At 37.1% G+C, this 19,314-nt stretch overlaps 1 pseudogene; it reads right to left on the reverse strand.

The window, feature by feature from the left end:
• Positions 1 to 12,692: 12,692 nt before the first annotated feature.
• On the reverse strand, positions 12,693 to 18,294 carry LOC118930979 (heterogeneous nuclear ribonucleoprotein A1-like 3; annotated as a pseudogene).
• Positions 18,295 to 19,314: the final 1,020 nt, after the last annotated feature.

Below are 19,314 nucleotides of genomic sequence, written 5' to 3' on the forward strand. Positions count from 1 at the left end.
GTTTTTTGATTACCACTTCAATTTCGTTGCTGGTAATTGGTCTGTTTAGATTTTCTATTTCTTCCTGGGTCAATCTTGGAAGGTTGTATTTTTCTAGGAAGTTGTCCATTTCTCCTAGGTTTCCCAGCTTGTTAGCATATAGGTTTTCCTAGTAGTCTCCAATAATTCTTTGCATTTCTGTAGGGTCCGTCGTGATTTTTCCTTTCTCGTTTCTGATACTGTTGATTTGTGTTGACTCTCTTTTCTTCTTAATAAGTCTGGCTAGAGGCTTATCTATTTTGTTTATTTTCTCGAAGAACCAGCTCTTGGTTTCATTGATTTTTGCTATTGTTTTATTCTTCTCAATTTTATTTATTTCTTCTCTGATCTTTATTATGTCCCTCCTTCTGCTGACCTTAGGCCTCATATGTTCTTCTTTTTCCAATTTCGATAATTGTGACATTAGACCGTTCATTTAGGATTGCTCTTCCTTTTTAAAATATGCTTGGATTGCTATATACTTTCCTCTTAAGACTGCTTTTGCTGTGTCCCACAGAAGTTGGGGCTTAGTGTTGTTGTTGTCATTTGTTTCCATATATTGCTGGATCTCCATTTTGATTTGGTCATTGATCCATTGATTATTTAGGAGCGTGTTGTTAAGCCTCCATGTGTTTGTGAGCCTCTTTGCTTTCTTTGTACAGTTTATTTCTAGTTTTATGCCTTTGTGGTCTGAAAAGTTGGTTGGTAGGATTTCAAGCTTTTGGAATTTTCTGAGGCTCTTTTTGTGGCCCAGTATGTGGTCTATTCTGGAGAATGTTCCATGTGCACTTGAGAAGAATGTGTATCCTGTTGCTTTTGGATGTAGAGTTCTGTAGATGTCTATTAGGTCCATCTGTTCTAGTGTGTTGTTCAGTGCCTCTGTGTCCTTATTTATTTTCTGCCCAGTGGATCTATCCTTTGGGGTGAGTGGTGTGTTGAAGTCTCCTAGAATGAATGCATTGCAGTCTATATCCCCCTTTAGTTCTGTTAGTATTTGTTTCACATATGCTGGTGCTCCTGTGTTGGTTGCATATATATTTAGAATGGTTATATCCTCTTGTTTGACTGAGCCCTTTATCATTATGTAGTGTCCTTCTTTATCTCTTGTTACTTTCTTTGTTTTGAAGTCTATTTTGTCTGATATTAGTACTGCAACCCCTGCTTTCTTCTCACTGTTGTTTGCTTGAAATATTTTTCCATCCCTTGACTTTTAGTCTGTACATGTCTTTGGGTTTGAGGTGAGTTTCTTGTAAGCAGCATGTAGATGGGTCTTGCTTTTTTATCCATTCTATTACTGTATGTCTTTTGATTGGTGCATTCAGCCCATTAACATTTAGGGTGACTATTGAAAGATATGTACTTATTGCCATTGCAGCCTTTAAATTCGTGGTTACCAAAGGTTCCAGGTTAGCCTCTTTAGTATCTTACTGCCTAACTTAGCTCGCTTATTGAGCTGTTATATACACTATCTGGAGATTCTTTTCTTCTCTCCCTTCTTGTTCCTCCTCCTTGATTCTTCATATGTTGGGTGTTTTGTGCTGTGCTCTGTCTAGGAGTGCTCCCATCTAGAGCAGTCCCTGTAAGATGTTCTGTAAAGGTGGTTTGTGGAAAGCAAATTCCCTCAGCTTTTGTTTGTCTGGGAATTGTTTAATCCCACCGTCATTTTTGAATGATAGTCGTGCTGGATACAGTATCCTTGGTTCAAGGCCCTTCTGTTTCATTGTATTAAATATATCATGCCATTCTCTTCTGGCCTGTAGGGTTTCTGTTGAGAAATCTGATGTTAGCCTGATGGGTTTCCCTTTATAGGTGACCTTTTTCTGTCTAGCTGCCTTTAACACTGTTTCCTTGTCCTTGATCCTTGCCATTTTCATTATTATGTGTCTTGGTGTTGTCCTTCTTGGATCCTTTCTGTTGGGGGTTCTGTGTGTTTCCGTGGTCTGTTCGATTATTTCCTCCCCCAGTTTGGGGAAGTTTTCAGCAATTATTTCTTCTAAGATACTTTCCATCTCTTTTCCTCTCTCTTCTTCTTCTGGGACCCCTATAATATGGATATTGTTCCTTTTGGATTGGTCACACAGTTCTCTTAATATTGTTTCATTCCTGGAGATCCTTTTGTCTCTCTCTATGTCAGCTTCTATGCGTTCCTGTTCTCTGATTTCAATTCCATCAATGGCCTCTTGCATTCTATCCATTCTGCTTATAAACCCTTCTAGAGTTTGTTTCATTTCTGTGATCTCCTTTCTGGCATCTGTGATCTCCTTCTGGACTTCATCCCATTTCTCTTGCGTATTTCTCTGCATCTCTGTCAGCATGTTTATGATTCTTATTTTGAATTCTTTTTCAGGAAGACTGGTTAGGTCTGTCTCCTTCTCTGGTGTTGTCTCTGTGATCTTTGTCTGCCTGTAGCTTTGCCTTTTCATGGTGATAGGAATAGTCTGCAGAACTGGGACGAGTGACGGCTGGAAGGACTTCCTTTCTTGTTGGTTTGTGGCCCTCCTCTCCTGGGAGAACAGCGACCTCTAGTGGCTTGTGCTGCGCAGCTGCGCGCAGACAGGGTTTCTGCTTCCTGCCCAGCTGCTATGGAGTTAATCTCCGCTGTTGCTGTGGGCATGGCCTGGCTCGGGCAGCTACTCCAAAATGGTGGAGTTGCGTTGGAGCAGGAGCTGCTGGGAGGCTATTTATCTCCGTAAGGGGCCTCCCTGCTCCCTGCAGCCCAGGGGTTAGGGTGCCCAGAGATCCCTGGATTCCCTACCTCTGGATTAAGTGACCCGCCCTGCCCCTTTAAGTCTTCCAAAAAGCACCCGCCAAAACAAAACAACGACCACCAAAAAAAAAAAAGAAAGAAAAAAAATTTTAAATTAAAAAAAAAAAGGTGGTCGTTCGTTTTTCTTTATTCTCCGGTGCCAGCCTCAGGCCTCTGCTCACCGGTCTTTGTGCCCTGTTTCCCTAGTATTGGGGTCCCTATCCCTTTAAGACTTCCAAAAAGCGCTCGCCAAAACAAAACAGCAAAAAAGCAAAAAAAAAAAATGGTCGCGCACTTTTCTTATGTCCTCCAACACCCGGCCTCTAGTGCCCGCTCACTGTTCTTGCTGCCCTGTTTTCCCAGTATCGAGGTCCCTGTACTCTGGCCCGGATGGCGGGGGCTGGGTGTTCGGCAGTCCTGGGCTCCGTCTCCCTCCCGCTCTGCCTACTCTTCTCCCGCCGGGAGTGGGGGGAGGGGCGCTCGGCTCCCGCCGGGCCGGGGCTTGTATCTTACCCCCTTTGCGAGGCGCTGGGTTCTCTCAGGTGCGGATGTGGTCTGGATATTGTCCTGTGTCCTCTGGTCTTTATTCTAGGAAGGGTTGTCTTTGTTATATTTTCATAGATATATGTTGTTTTGGGAGGAGATTTCCGCTGCTCTACTCACGCCGCCATCTTCCGCCCCCTTCCTTTTATTTATTCTTGCCTAATTGCTCTAGCTAGGGCTCCAGAACTACATTGAATAATAATGGTGAGAGTGGGCATCTTTGTTACTAACTTTAGAGGAAAAGCTTTCAGTTTTTCACCATTGACTATAATGTTATCTGTAGGTTTGTTGTATATAACCTTTTTTATATTGAGGTATATTCCTTTTATATCCAACTTGTTGAGAGTTTTTATCATAACCTCATGTTGTATTTTTGTCAAATCCTTTTTCTGCATCTATTGCTCATGTGGTCTTTAAAAAATCTTTCATTCTCTTAATGTGATGAATTACATTTATTGATTTATGCATGATGAACTATCCTTGAATCCCAGGGATAAATCCTACATTGTTATGGTATATAATCCTTTTAATGTGTTCTTGTATTTGGTTTGCTTGTATTTTGTTGAGAATTTTTGCATCTATATTCATCAGGGATATTAGTTTACAATTTCCCTGTAGTGTCCTTATCTGACTATTATATCAAGGTAATGCTGGCCTTGTGGAATGAATGTGGAACCATTCCCTCTTCTTCAATTTTTTGGAAACATTCAAGAAGGACTGGTGTTGATTCTTTTAAATTTTGGTAGAGTTTTCTAGTGAAACCATTTGGTCCTCATATTTTTAGTGTTGGGAGGTTTTTGATTATGGATTCAATCTCTGTAATTGTCATTGGTCTGTTCAGATGTTCTGTTTCTTTAAGTCTTGGTAGGTTGTATGTTTCTAGAAGTTTATCCATTTCTTCTAATTTATCTAATTTGTTGGCATATAATTGTTCATAGTCTTCTATGATCCTACGTGTTTCTGTGGTATCAGTTGTAATGTCTCCTCTCATTTCTAATATTGAGTCTTCCTTTTTTCTTAGTCTAGCTAAATGTTTATCAATTCTTTTTAAAAAACCAGCTTGCTTTGCTGATCCCTTCTATTGTTTCTCTGATCTGTTTCATTTATTTCCAGTCTGATCTTTATTCATTTTTTTAATAATAATTTGGGATTAATTTGCTCTTTTCTACTTCCTTAAGGTTTAAAGTTAGATTGAGATCTTTTTAATGTCTTAATATATGCATTTATTGTTATAAAATTTCCCCTCAGAATTGTTTTTGCAGTGTCCCATAGGATTTTGTATGTTGTGTTTCCATTTTCATAAGATCTAAGAACTTATTTCCCTTTATATTTCTTCTTTGCAGTGTCCCATAGGATTTTGTATGTTGTGCTTCCATTTTCATAAGATCCAAGAACTTATTTCCCTTTATATTTCTTCTTTACAGTGTCCCATAGGATTTTGTATGTTGTGTTTCCATTTTCATAAGATCCAAGAACTTATTTCCCTTTATATTTCTTCTTTGACATCTTGGGCATTCAGAAGTGTTGTTTAGTTTCCACATATTTATAGGCTTTTCTAGTTTTTCTCTTATTGATTTCTAGTTTCCACCACTGTGGTCAGCAAAGTAGTCAGCATGATTTCAATCTTAAATTTGCTAGGACTTGTTCCATATCCTATCATATGATGTATCCTGGAGATGTTCTGTGTGCACTTAGGAATGTATATTCTGCTGCTGTTGGATGAGATGTTTTATATACCTATACACATATATGTGTAGATATGTAATATGTATGTGTATATGTGTAATATGTGTGTATGTGTGTAATATGTGCATATATGAAATCTAAAGTCTGATCTAACATATGGTTCAATTCCAACATGTTGGTTTTCTATATGGATGATCTATCTATTGCTGACAGTGGAGTATTGAAGTCCCCTACTATTACTGTATTGTTGCCTCTTTCTCCCTTCAGATCTGTTAGTATTTGCTTAATATATTTAGGTGCATGAATGTGGATGTGTATATATTTATGATATATCTTCTTGATATATTTTGTATTTACAAATGACCTTCATTTTTTATTACTTTTTTATCTAAGACTGTTTTGTCTGGTATAAGTATGGCTAGCCCATTTTCTTTTGGTTTCTACTTCCCTGGAATATCTTCTTTCATCCCTTCACTTTTAGCCTATGTGTGCTTTTAGAGCTGAAATGATTCTTCAGTAGGCAGCATGTAGTTGGGCTTTGTTTTGGCCATCCTACAACTCTGTGACTTTTGGTGAATTCCAGTCATTTACATTTAGAGTAATTATTGATGTAAGGACTTAATTTTGCCACCTTATTGTTTTCCTTCTATTTGTTTTGTATCTGTACTGTTTCTTTTCCCCTATTTCTGCCTACCTTATAAATTGGTGTTTTTCCATAGTACTATGTATGCTTAGTCTCCCCTTTAATTGTGTTTTGTGAATCTAGATTTTTGCTGTGATTACCATGAGGCTTACATAAAATATCTATCAACAAAACAGTCCATTTATGCTGATAGCAACTTATCTTCATCTACCTATAAAGACTCCACCCATCTACTCTTCCCCTTTCATATTTTTATATCACATTTTACCTCTTATACTATATATTTGCTAACAAATTACAGTAGCTATAGTTATTTTTAACGTTCTTTTAACCTTCATACTATAGTTGTGATTAAAATACTGTGTACTTTCATGATTTTGTGATTAGTGTCTTTCCACTTCAGCTGGAAGAACTCCTTTCAGCATTTGTTACAAGGCATGTCTAGTGGTGGTAAACTCTCTCAACTTTTGTTTGCCTGGAAAAGCCTTATTTATTTCTCTTTTGTATCTGAAGGATAATTTTGCTGGATAGTGTATTCTTAGCTGGCAATTTATCTTTCATTCTACTTTCTCCTGGCCCCTAGAGTGTCTGCTGAAAGATCAGGTCACTTAATGGGGGTTCTTTTTTAGGTTACTTTACTTTTTAATATTCTTCATCATTGATTTTTGACAACTTCGTTATAATGTGTCTTGGAGAAGGTCTTTTTGCACTGAAGTAATGGGGTGTTCTATTAACTTTGTGGACTTGTATATAAGTCCCTCCCCAGGTTTGTTAAGTTCTTAGCTATTATTAGTTTAAATAAATTATCTGCCTACATCTTCTCCTTCCCTTTTCCTTCTGGTACACCAATTCTTACATTTGCCCTTCTGATATATCCAGTAGTTCTCATAGGGTTAATTCACTTTTAAAAAATCTTTGTTCTCTCTCTTCTTCTAAATGAATTATTTCTATTCCAGTCATCCAAGTCATTCTTCCATCTGGTCTGGCTGTTACCTATGTTCTCTATTGAATGCTTTATTTCATTCATTACATTCCTCAGCTCCAGAATATATATATACATTGAAATTTATTCCCCTGATATGATGGTATTAGGAAGTGGGATCTTTAGGGGCAGTGTATTAGGTCATGAGGTCAAAGCCCTCATGGATGGAATTAGTGCCCTTACAAGAGGCCCCAGAGAACTCCTTTACAGGATACAGTGAGAACGTGGCCATCTGTGAACCAGGAACCAAGTGAACCAAGAAGTGAGGTCTCACGAGATAATGAATCTGCCAACCACCTTGATCTTGGACTTCTTGGCCTCCAGAACTGTGAAAATTAAATTTATGTTGTTTAAAAGCCACCCAGTCTATGATACCTTTGTTATGATATCATAACAGCCCAAATGGACTGACATATTTCTTTTCATTTTTTTAATCTTGAAAAGATTAATTTGCATTTGGATTATCTAGTGTTTAGAGATGTCATATAATTTCCCTGAAAACCATAGAGGACTGCCACTTATGAGGGAGACAGTAGCCCTTTGATAATCTTCTCTATGTATTCCAGGGAAATTGATTTTTAAAACTGTATCTCTTTAAGGGTCAGTTTTGATATGTCATATTTTCCTAGAAAGTTTCATGTAAGTTATCAAATCTACTTACTTAGACTTACACAAAGTAGTTTATGAAACTAGTAAGTCTCCTTTATTTTAATGGCATTGTCCTTTATCATTTATTTTGTATATTTGTACTTTTCCCCATTCTTGATTAAGAAAATCAGTGATTTCTACGGAAAGTTTTTCAAAGGATCAGATTTACTTATTTTATCCATTCAGTTTATTGATGTCCGTTATTTTTGTTTACTTTCTGAGTTAGATGTTGAACTCAGTTTTATTGACATAAGTATTTAAGGCTATAAATTATTTTATAAGTGCTTTAAGGATTCAGATATGTAAATTTTTCATTTTTCATTTTTAGAAGTTTACAGTTTGGGCTATGTTTGCCTTCTGAACCAAAAGTTTTATTTGTTTTTATTAGTTAATAATCTTATTACATTTTGTGACCAGGAACTGTTTCAATTATTTCTGCTTTTTGGAACTTTACTCCTGCTGCTATAACAAATTTCTACCAACTTACCATTTTAAAATGGGACAAATTAATTTTCTTACAGTTCTGCAGGTGAAGTCCAGTTCGGCTTAGATGGGTTCACTGTTGCAAGTTTCACAAGGTTGAAATTGTCAGCCAACCTGAGCCCTTGTCAAGAGGTTTTGGGAGTGAATCTGCCTCCAAGTTGATTCTGATTGCAGGCAGAATTCAATTCCATGAAGTTGGAGGAACTGAGTTCCCTGTTGCCTTGCTGGCTGTAGGCCAAAGGCTACCCATGCTTCTTCTCATGCATTCCATGTAGCTCCTTCCAGCAATAGCAGGTCAAATCTCTCTCATCCTTAGAATCTCTCTGAATTCTCCTTCTGCCACATCCTTTACTACAGCTGGAGACAGTTCTCTGCTTTTAAGGGCTCATGTGATTAGATTGTGTTCACCCAGATAACCCAAGATAATTTCTCTACATTAAGACTTATAACCTTAATCGCCTCTGCAGAGTCCTTCTGCCATGTAATGTAATATATTTACAGGTTCTAGGGAATCAGGCATGGACATCTTCTGGGGGCTCCTCTACCACAGGAACTTATCAAGGTTTTTCTTTGTGACCTAACACATGGTAAAGTTTTTCAATGGTCCATGTGCACTTAGAAAAGGTTATATTCTCTTTCTCAGAATTTTATACATATTTGTAAGACCTCCTTTACTCATAATGTTTAAAATCTACATCTTAGTTATTTTCTACTTGACCTGTCTTGGACTAAGAAGTAGTGCAATCACTAAGTTTTAGGGTATTTCTATTATAGTTTCTGCTTTATGTTAATTGCTTCTATGTTAAATGGGCATAGATATTCATAATTTTATTTCTTCACTGTTAATTGGGGGCTTCAGCCTTATAAATCCTCCTTTGTCTCTGTTAACAATTTGTTTACATTCTATCTGGTTAGAATTTAAGACTCTAAACCCTATTTTCTTTTGCATTTGTCTGATATGCTTTCTATTCCTTTATCTTTACTTTTTGCCTTTTTTACTTTTAGCCTTTCTGAATAATTTATTTTTAAGTGTGTTTCCTGTATATGGCATAGAGTTGGATTTTGCTTTTAAGCCAAGCTTATTTTTTAATAGGTAAATTGAATCCATTTGCATTTACTAATGACTAATTTTTATCTTAATATTTCCATTTATCTCATGTTATACTTAGTGTTTGCTTTTAACTAAATGGTATTTTATTCTAGTTTACTTTTGATTCTTTTTTTTAATGAACATGTGTATTTTTGTTCTAGTGATGTCCTTTATACTAATGCTTTTATATAATTCCCTCATTACTTTTTTTCTTAGGCTTTTACTCTTAAAAAATATTTTTTAAAGATAATAGACTTAGCTGTCATCTATTTATGGGCCAATTCATGAGCTAATTCCATCTTCTCCTTTTCTTATTTTTTCAGTTGTCAAAGAATATAATATTTATGTTATATGTAATTTCTTATAGAAATCTCCCTGATCAACTCTGAAGTTCATCTTCTAGTTGATTCTTAGAAAGAGCATGTAGATAAAATACATCCTTGAGTTCTTGTATGTTTAAAACTGTTTATAACCTTTACACAGATTCTATTGTTTGATTAGTATGTTGCTGTTGAAAAAGTCTCACACCAACCTGATTTCTTTCCTTTCTAAGTAACTTGGTCTATTTGCCTGGTGGCCCAGGTGTTCTTTTGTCTTTATCTTTAAAGTTCAATCATTTTACCAGGATATGAGTAAGAACTGAAATTCTTGGTTCATAATGTCAGGTATTTAGTAGAGATGTGGCAGTTTCAACATGTAGATTTTGTGTGTGTGTGTGTGTGTGTGTGTGTGTGTTAGAAAAATGTTCTTTAAATACAGTTTAAAGTATTCTCTCTAACTGTATTTTTCCCTATTCAGGGACTCAAATTTTATATAATATATGTATATACAGGATCTTCTTCCCTATTTCTAGCACTTTCTTTTCTTTGCCTTCCCCACCCCATGGTTCCTCAGTTCTATAAATTTTTCTCTCAGTTTTATTGAGACATAATTGATATACAGCACTGCATAAATTTAAGGTATACAGCATAATGGTTTGACTTACATATATTGTGAGAAGTTTGCTACAATAAATTAATATCCATTTTTTCAATGATACAAAAATTTAAAGTTTTCCCTTGTGAAGAGAAGTTTTAGGATCTATTCTCTTAGCAACTTTCAAATATACCATATAGCAGTGTTAGGTATAGTCACCATGTCGTACATTGAATCCCCAGTACTAGTTTATCTTTTACCTGGAGTTCTGTAATTGATGATCACCTTCATCCAATTCCCCCACCCCCTGCCTATGGTAAACACAAATCTGATCTCTTTTTCCATGAGTTTATGTAGACATTGTTGTTTTTATTTTCTCTAGATTCCACATATAAGTGAGATCATACAGTATTTGTCTTGTATAACTTATTTCACTTAGCATAATGCCCTCGAGGTCCACCCATGTTGTTCCAAATGGCAAAATATCCCCCTTTTTATGGCTAAATATTCTATTATATATGATATATAACCTGTCACATTTTATAATCCATTCATCTATTCATGGACAACTTAGGTTGTTTCCATGTCTTGGCTATTCTGAATAAGGAAGTTAACATGGGATGTAGATATTTCTTCAACATAGTGATTTCCTTTCCTTCGAATATATTCCCAGACGTGGAATTCTTGGGTCATTTGGTAGTTCTGTCTTTAATTTTTTGAGGATCCTCCATACTTTTCCCATAGTGGTTGTACCAATTTGTTTCTCACCAGCAGGGCACAAGGTTCCCTTCACTCCACATCCTCTCAGGATTAATTATTGCTTGTTTTTTTATTTTATTTTTTGATAATAGCCATTCTAACAGGTGTGAGGTAATATCTCATTGTGATTTTGATTTGTATTTGCCTGGTGATTAGTGATGTAGAGCACTTTTTCATGTACCTGTTGGACAATTGAATATCTTCTTTGGAAAAATGTCTATTCAAATCCTCTGCCTATTTTTAAATTGTATTTTTTTCTACTGTTGAGTTACAGGTTCTTAATATGTTTTTAATATTAATCCCTTTTCAGGTATATGACTAACACATGTTCTCTCCCATTCTGTAGGTTACTTTTTCATTTTGTTGATGTTTTCCTTTGCTGTGCAGAGGACAGCAAAACCATTAGTTTAATGTAGTCACATTTGTTTGCTTTCTTGTGTTGTTGTTGTGCTTTAGTTGTCTTATCCAAAAAAAATCATCACCAAGATCTATGTCAAGAAATTTTTTTCCTATGTTTTCTTCTAGGAGTTTTATAGTTTCCAGTCTAACTTTTAAGTTTTTAATCCATTTCAAGTTAATTTTTGTGAGTGGTGAAATATAGGGTTCTGGTTTCATTCTTTTACATATGAATATCCAATTTTCCCTGAACCATTTATTGAAGAGACTGTCTTTTCTCCATTGAGTATTTGGCTCTTGTAAAATAATGGTTGACCACATATGCATTGGCCTATTTCTGGGCTCTCCATTCTGTTCCATTGGTCTCTGTATCCGTTTTTATGCCACTACCATACTGTGTTGATTAGCTCTGTAATACATTTTGAATTCAGGAAGTGTTATGCTTCCAGCTTTGTTCTTTCTCCAGATTGCTTTGGCTGCTTGGAGTCTTTTATGGTTCCATCAAATTTTAGGGTTGTTTGTTCTATTTCTGTATGAAATGCCACTGGAATCTTGATAGGAATCACATTGAATCTGTACTTGACTTTGGGTAGTATGGACATTTAAATAATATTAATTCTTCCAATCCATATAAACAGGGTCTTTCCATTTGTTTGTGTCTTCAATTTCTTTCATCAAATTCTTATAGTTTTCAGTACAGAGACTTTTACCTTCTTGGTTAAACACAGTCCTAAATATTTCATGGTTTTTGATACTATTGAAATGGGATTGTTTATTTTTTTTTAGATAATTCATTAATGTATGGAAATGCTACCAATTTTCATATGTTAATTTTGTATCCTGTAAGTTTAGTGAATTTGTTGCTTGGTTCTAACTTTTTTGGTGGAGTCTAGGATTTTCTGTATTTATAAAATAATGTCATCTGCAAATAGAGACAATTTTACTTCTTCCTTCTTGACTTGGATGCCTTTTCTTTCCTGATTTCTCTAGCTAGGATATGCAGTACTATGTTGAATAAAAGTAGTAAGCATGGCACATCCTTATCTTGGTCCTGACCTTAAAGGAAAAGATTTCAGCTTTTTACTGTTAGTATAATGCTAGCTATGGGCTTGCACATACAACCTTTGTTATCTTGAGGTATATTCCCTCTCTAGTCACTTTATTGAAAGATTATTTGTTCAGAGATATTAAGTTCATTTTGAAAAGTTGTTAATTTTCTATGTCATATTTTTCTTCTGTTAGGTTATTCACCAAAATGTTTTGATAATCATTTTCTGCTTTATAGAATGTTTAGTGGGTGTTCAGTGTCTATTGTTTTCTGTTCATGTTTGTTTTGTATTTTCCTGGGCCAGCAATAGCAAGAGGGGACTTGGGGGTGACTAATTCAGTTCCTTACTTCAAGTGTTCTCTCTAATGTTGATACAGTATAATTTTTTCTTTTTTCTTAAAGACACGTTTATTCAGCATCATGATCAGACTATTACATTTAGCAATCAATAGCATGGGTGCAAAAAAAAAAAAGAAACTACATTAAAACCCTTTGTTGGAATGCTTTACACTTTTCACATAACAGAAACTAAAATAACCTGTTATACAATTAATCATAAATACAGTCATTGAGTTGTTTGCCTGTATACATGAGTATTGTCTAAAAACTTTCTTTGTAGCAGCTAGGCCCTGCCGCCACTGTGCTTGGCTGCGTTCACCAATCTGCTGTAACCTGTAGCTGCCCTGTCACTTCTCTGGCTCTCCTCTCCTGCTAAGCTTCATTTCCTGGCAGTAATTAAAACCTTTTGCCACTTCCCTAACTACTGCTGCTGCTGGGACCATCATAGCCACCTTGGTTTGTGGTTTTGTGAAGTATTGGCCCCCACAACCATAGAGGCCTGAGCTTCTGCCTCCAAAGTTTCCTCCTCTCATGGGTCCAAAATTTGAAGATTGACTGTTGTAATTGCCAAAATCATTGTAGTTTCTGCCACCTCCAAAACTGCTTCCATCGTGACCAAACCATTACAGCATCCCCATTGCCACCATATCCCCCCACCTCGGCTGCCACCAAAGCCACCTGGACCGTGGAAGTTTTCTCCACAGCCAGAGTTGTCATTCCCACCAAACCACCTCCACGACCACCACCAAAGTTTCCAGAACCCCTCCGACCTCTTTGGCTGGAGGAAGCACTAGCTGCCTCTTGCTCAGATAGGGCTTTCCTTACCTCGCAGTTGTGGCCCTTCACTGTGTGGTGTTTCTGAATGACGGTCTTGTCCACAGAGCCATGGTCATCAGAGGTCGCAGAAGCAAGGCCTCTCTTCTTGCCACTGCCTCCGTCAGTCATGGTTTCAATCACTTCAAGTTTCTCATACTGCTCAAAATAATCTCTTAGGTGACGTTCTCCTGTGTCTTCTTTAATGCTACCAATGAAAATCTTTCTCACCGTTAGGTGGGCCCCGGGTGTTGAGAATCTTCTCTGGAGGCAGCCCTCCTCGGTTCCATGACTCTCCCCTCCACCCTGTGCAGCCTCGCGCCCAGGGCTGTTTCCACCTCCCGCGGTGTTGCAGGTGACAGAGCCACGGCCTCGGGACCAATCAGTGCTTGGGTCTCCCGTTACCATGTAGCCCGTGAGCGCACCCCACTCCTCAGAACGGCTCCTCAGACTTCCATAGGTCATTCCAAAGCTTAGACCTTCAGCGAAGAGCTTCGGCAGCCTTCGGCCTCTTCAGGACACTGACTTAGACATGACGGCAGTGGGAGGGGACACTTCAATGACCCTTACTCAGTGGTGTTCATGGGCGGGAAGGAGTGTAGTTTTTTGAATAAATGTTCTTATTGTTCTTGTTATTACTGTTGCTGTTCTGTATTTTTCTTAGTTTTGAGTCTATCTTGTTTTCACTGGATCTTTTATCTTTACCCTTTATCACCTCCTTTTTTCCCCCTTTGCCATTGAACACCCACAGCTACCTCCTCCGTCTGAGTTCCCTGCCTGTTCCAGGAGCAGTACTCTCCTGTAGTGGTTGTCTATTACTGCGTCACAAACCACCCCGAACTTAACGGTTGAAATATTTCCTCATGACTTTGTGGATCAGCTGGAACAAGGAGCTCAGTCGCAACAATTGTCTCTTCTTCACAAAGTATCCACTGAGCCCACCCTTGCAAGTGCAGTTTGAACTGGAGGATCCAAAATGGCTCTGACCACCTCAATTAGGATGTTTGGGATGCTAGGGATTCTCCTTGTGGCACTCTATCCTCTCAAAGTTCTCTCTTCTCATGACCTTCCAAATTCAGGTCCATTTTGTCTTTGTGTAGTTTCCAGTGGGGTGGCTAGACTTCTTTACAGGATGACTCAGAACCCCAAAAGGGCACAAATGCAGGCTGTGGGGTCTCTTAATGCCTAGCCTCAGAGGTTACATAGTCTCATTTCCTCCTCGTGTTATTTCCCAAAGCAAGTTACAGTAGGCACCCAGACTGAAGATTGTCCCTGCCAATGGGAGGAGTGCCAAAGTCACATTACAGAGTCATGAACAATGGGAGAGTTGTTATGGCCCATATTAGAAGTGCTTCTCAAGATGCAGCCTCTAATCCACACACCTCCTAAGCCCCTTCCTTTTGACTCCTTAGTAGTCCTTTCTCAGACCTACCAGGGCTTAGATATATTTCCAGTATTTCCCAACTTGAGATGAACCTTCTGCTTCTGCAGGTGAACCTTAATTGATGCCTTCTGTATTCTGTTACTACCGTGACTCCACTGTGCCCACTTCTCCTTTCCTCTGTGGATTCCCTCATTGACATCACTCTACCCTCATCTCCAAAGTCAACTATTCAGTTCTTGGAAGATTATTTCTCCTTTAAAAATAAAACTTACATAATTTATTTCCTAGTTATTCTGTAAGTGACCTACTTATGAGACTATAGGCCATCTTCAGAGAAGAAAGAAATCAAAAGATTCAAATTTAGGCAGGTACCATTATTTTATCTAATCTTACAGTAAGACTCTCATAGTTACAAATATGAGATAGAAGCAATGCAATTCTATATGTCTTTAAAAACATGTTGTAAATTTCATATTTAAGTGCTACATTAAACATTCTAATGTATTAAAAGTCTATTTAAATCTCTTATATTTAAGAAGTAGGTAAAACTATATGCAGAATTCCCAGAACATCATTAATTTAGATGCCCTCTAAGAGTATTTGTTTAATAAGACAAAATTAATATAGAAAAGAAAGAGATGTTTCCATTGAATGTTGTCTAGGTTTTGTTCAGTGTACTGACATATCATTACATTCCACTGAGCAGCACAAAATGTCTTCCAAGTCTTGGTCAGTAGTTAGCATGGCAATGCCAGGGAAAAGAAATCTGTCAGATTCTTGAGAAAGCCTATTTGCCAGGATAGTCTAGTTGAAAGTCAACATGGTCTTAATCATTTTAGTATTCAAGTAAACTGTTAAATACTTCAATTATGCCTTTTCTAACATTAAAGTTGAGAAACATGTAATACTAGTATCTCTCATCACACTATAAATTTTAAATTTCAAATCTTTTCACTCACAAAACTTTATTAGCAATCTTAATCCAAGATTTTAAGAGTCCTCTTGACTGAATTAGTTGTTCTTAAGATGCAAATACAGTGCACACAAAGATGAAATTCAGTGGTGCTTTTTTTTATTCCTTATTAAAGTCCTTCAGGTAGCAATTGAACATCTACTCTGTGAGATTAAATATAATATGTTCTTTTTTCCTTGTCTAAGTACAGGTTGCCCTGGGAACAAAAGAGAATTTGGTTAGCCTGTCTGGAAAATAGGGTTTTACCATTCAGGTAGATGCAGCATTCTTAATTGTTGAGAGTGATTTTATTTGTGCTTCATTAGGATAGAAATCTTTTTGTTATTCAAACTGTGGCCTAAGAATCAACAGCATTCACATAATCTGGGGGCTTATTATAAATACAGAATCCCAAGTCCTACAGAAACAGAATCTACATTTTTAACAAGATCCATAGTAGATTCCTATGCACATTAAAATTTGGGAGTCACTGGTATAATCTGTTCTAAAAAGAGCTGACCCTATGGCTAACCCTATAAGAAACATGTCTGTCAAAGCATGATTGCATTTAATCACAACTTAAAAGATTCAGAATTCTTTCCAAAATAATAAAGTCCACAAATAGAATACCATTTGAGTAAAAGACATTCTTGACAATATACAAAGATCAAGACAGCCTATGTCTCTAAAAAAATTATAAATTAAAACAAATTTAAACATATGGGTATATAATCCCAGTATGAGGCACTTAGAGGTACTTTCTATTAAGAAAATTATAGACTATTAAATAGTAAGGCACCTCTCAGAGAGGTCAAGGAAGAATACATACAACGGTTAGCAGTTGAACTGGTTTTTCAAGGATAAATAGAATTAAAACAAAGGGAATAATGATGAACAGAACCTTAAATGATAGGAAAACATTAGACATTTATCTAAAATACAGGATGTATCTAAAAGAACATAAGCAACATGCTAGAATGGTATAGTATAAGACCAGATACATTACAGATTCCCTCCCAAATTAATATCCCCTTCCATGGTAACAACCAATATTCCAATGTCTAGGATATTTAAGTAGTTTGTGGTAAAGGGGATGGATTTTAAAACCTGACCAACATAGATTTAAATCTCAGTCTTACTTCTTATTGGATATGGGTCCTTGGCTAAAACACTTAAATAGTCTACGTCTCATTGAGCACTAGTTGTATTAATTCATGCATGTAAAACATTTAACACAATGCCTGGTACACAATAATTACTTCATAACATTTTCTCCTTATGGGTTTTAGCATCTTTTCAGTTGTCACCTGCCAAGTAGAACAGTAAGTATTTCAGGTATATCTTGGTTTTTTCAATATTTTCCCTCTAGAGTTATGGCACTGGAAGAAAAGTAAGGACTCTCTCTTTCTCCAATAATAGATACTGTAACAATTCCCTAACCAAAAGTAATGCAAAAAAGCCTCAGACCTTACATACGGAATCATCTGATGTTGGAGGTTTTAAATATGCTGAAACATTTAATCCATGAAGTTGATTTTCTCATCTGTAGAACTGTAATAAAGCCTACTTCTCAAAGTTGATGGAAGAATAAGATTACATATGTTTGTTTTTATATCATTCAACACAGGCTCTAACACACAGTAAACATTCAATAAACAATAGCTATGATCATGATGATGACTATTACATCAATACATTGGGTAAGTAGCATTTATGCCAGTTCTACTTGACTGTACTTCTTTTCAAGCTGCACAACAAAGCAGAATGAAACCTACAAGACTCAACAATGTTTAAACTTTTCTAGCTTTAAGCCCTGCATCTTCTTTAGCTGGTGACCTTGGGAAATCTCTTAAAATCATTTCTGCCTTGTCTCTGAAACCATCCTTGACAAGAGCATGAATATCTTCCACCACAACAAATCCAATGGTCAAGTCTTGGTCCTCATCTGTTCAACATTTTGGTACATTTTATAAAGCTGCTTGATCATGCCCTGACACACTTTCTTAGTTTCGGTGACATCTCTCTTTTTCCTGGTTCTCCTTCCACATCCACATAACTTCTTCTTCTACCAGTAATGCTTCTTTTGTTGACCTCCATGTTGGAGTACTCCAGGAATAGACAACACTTCCTTCGTCTTTATCTACACTGATTCCCTGCTGATTGTTTTCAGAACCATGGCTTCCAATGTAATTATCTACAGAGAATTACCAAATGTCTATCTCTAGCCCTGGCCTCTCTCCTGAGCTACAGACTCATAAACTATATCCAGTTTACCAGCCTGTTTTCTAGGGCTACTGAACTAAATTACCACAAATTTAGCTTAGAACAACAGAAATAATTTCACAGGATTGAAGGCCATAAACCTAAAACCAAGGGGTTGGTAGGGCTATGATTCTTCCAAAGCCATAGGGAAAATCCTTCCTCGTCTCTTCCAGCATCTGGTGCCTCCAGGCTTTCCTTGGCTTGTGGCTGCATAAATCTGTCTCCACCTTTATATGGCCGCCCTCTCTTCTCTCCTGTGTGTCTGCTCCTCCTCTGCCTCTCATAAGGACATTTGTCATTGGATTTAGGGCATACCCAGACAATCCAGAAGGATCTCATCTAGAGACCCTTAGTTATATCTACAAATGCACTTTATTCAAGTAAGATAATATTCACAAATTTCAGGGATTAGGATATAAACTTTCTTTTTTTATGGGCCACTACCCAACTCATCTGTGTATTCTACTTTCAAATATGTACCAAATTCAACCACTTCCCATCATCTTCATAGCTTCCAGGTCAGTTCAAGCCACCATCGTCTCTTGTCTAGACTCTTCACACTGCTTGTCTCCTTGATTTTTCCCCATAGTCTATTGTCTGTACATGGCAACTAAAGTGATCTTTCAAAGTGTAAATAAGATCACATCTCTTCCCTCCTCAAATTTCTGCAATATTTTCCCATCATACTTAAAATCCAAAGTCCTTACCAAAGGTCTCCAAGGCCCTGCAGGGTCTGGGGCCTGTCCATCCCTCCAAGCTCATCTCCTACCACCAGCCTTCTTGATTACTCTGCACCAGCCACAGTGCTTTCTTGCTCTTCTTTGACTACATAAAGTGTGTTCCCTGGAGCCAGAAACATACTTTCCTCAGGTCTCCACCAGGTTTTCTCCCTTACTTCTTTCAGGTTGCTGCTCAAATAGCATGTATCTATTTTTCTTACATGTTTACATTACATCCCCAGAACTTTTAACTTGAAATTTGTACATCTTGACCACCTTCACTCATTTTGCCTGATGCCTCCTCCCTCCTCTTCCCTCTGTCTCTGCAACCATCAGTCTGTTCTCTGTGAGTTTGTTTGGTTGTTTAATTCCACTTAAAAGTGAAGTCATACAGTATTAGTCTTTCCTAGTCTTATTTCACTTAATATATTGCCCTCAATGTCCATCCACATTACTACAAAGGATAGGATTTCCTCCTTTTTCATGGCTGAGTAATTCACCATGTATGTATTCACCACATTTTCTTTATCCATTTGTCTATTGATGGGCAGTTAGGTTGTTTCCATGTCTTGGATACTGTGAATAATGCAGCATGGGGGTGCAGATATCTTTTCAAGATAGTGATTTTGTTTTCTTCAGATAAGTACCCAGAAGTAGAATTTCTGGAACATATGGTAGTTCTATTAATTTTTTTAGGAATCTCCATACTGTTTCCCATAGTTGCTGTACCAAATTACATTCCCAACAACAGTGCACAAAAGTTCTCTTTTCTCCACATCCTTACCAACATTTACTGCTTTTTGTCTTTTTGGTAGTTATTCTAACAGGTGTAAGGTGCTATCTCATTGTGGCTTTGATTTGCATTTCTTTAGTTAGTAATGTTAAGCA

This window comes from Manis pentadactyla, chromosome 5 (assembly GCF_030020395.1).
Source record: "Manis pentadactyla isolate mManPen7 chromosome 5, mManPen7.hap1, whole genome shotgun sequence".
Taxonomy (NCBI): Eukaryota; Metazoa; Chordata; class Mammalia; order Pholidota; family Manidae; genus Manis; species Manis pentadactyla.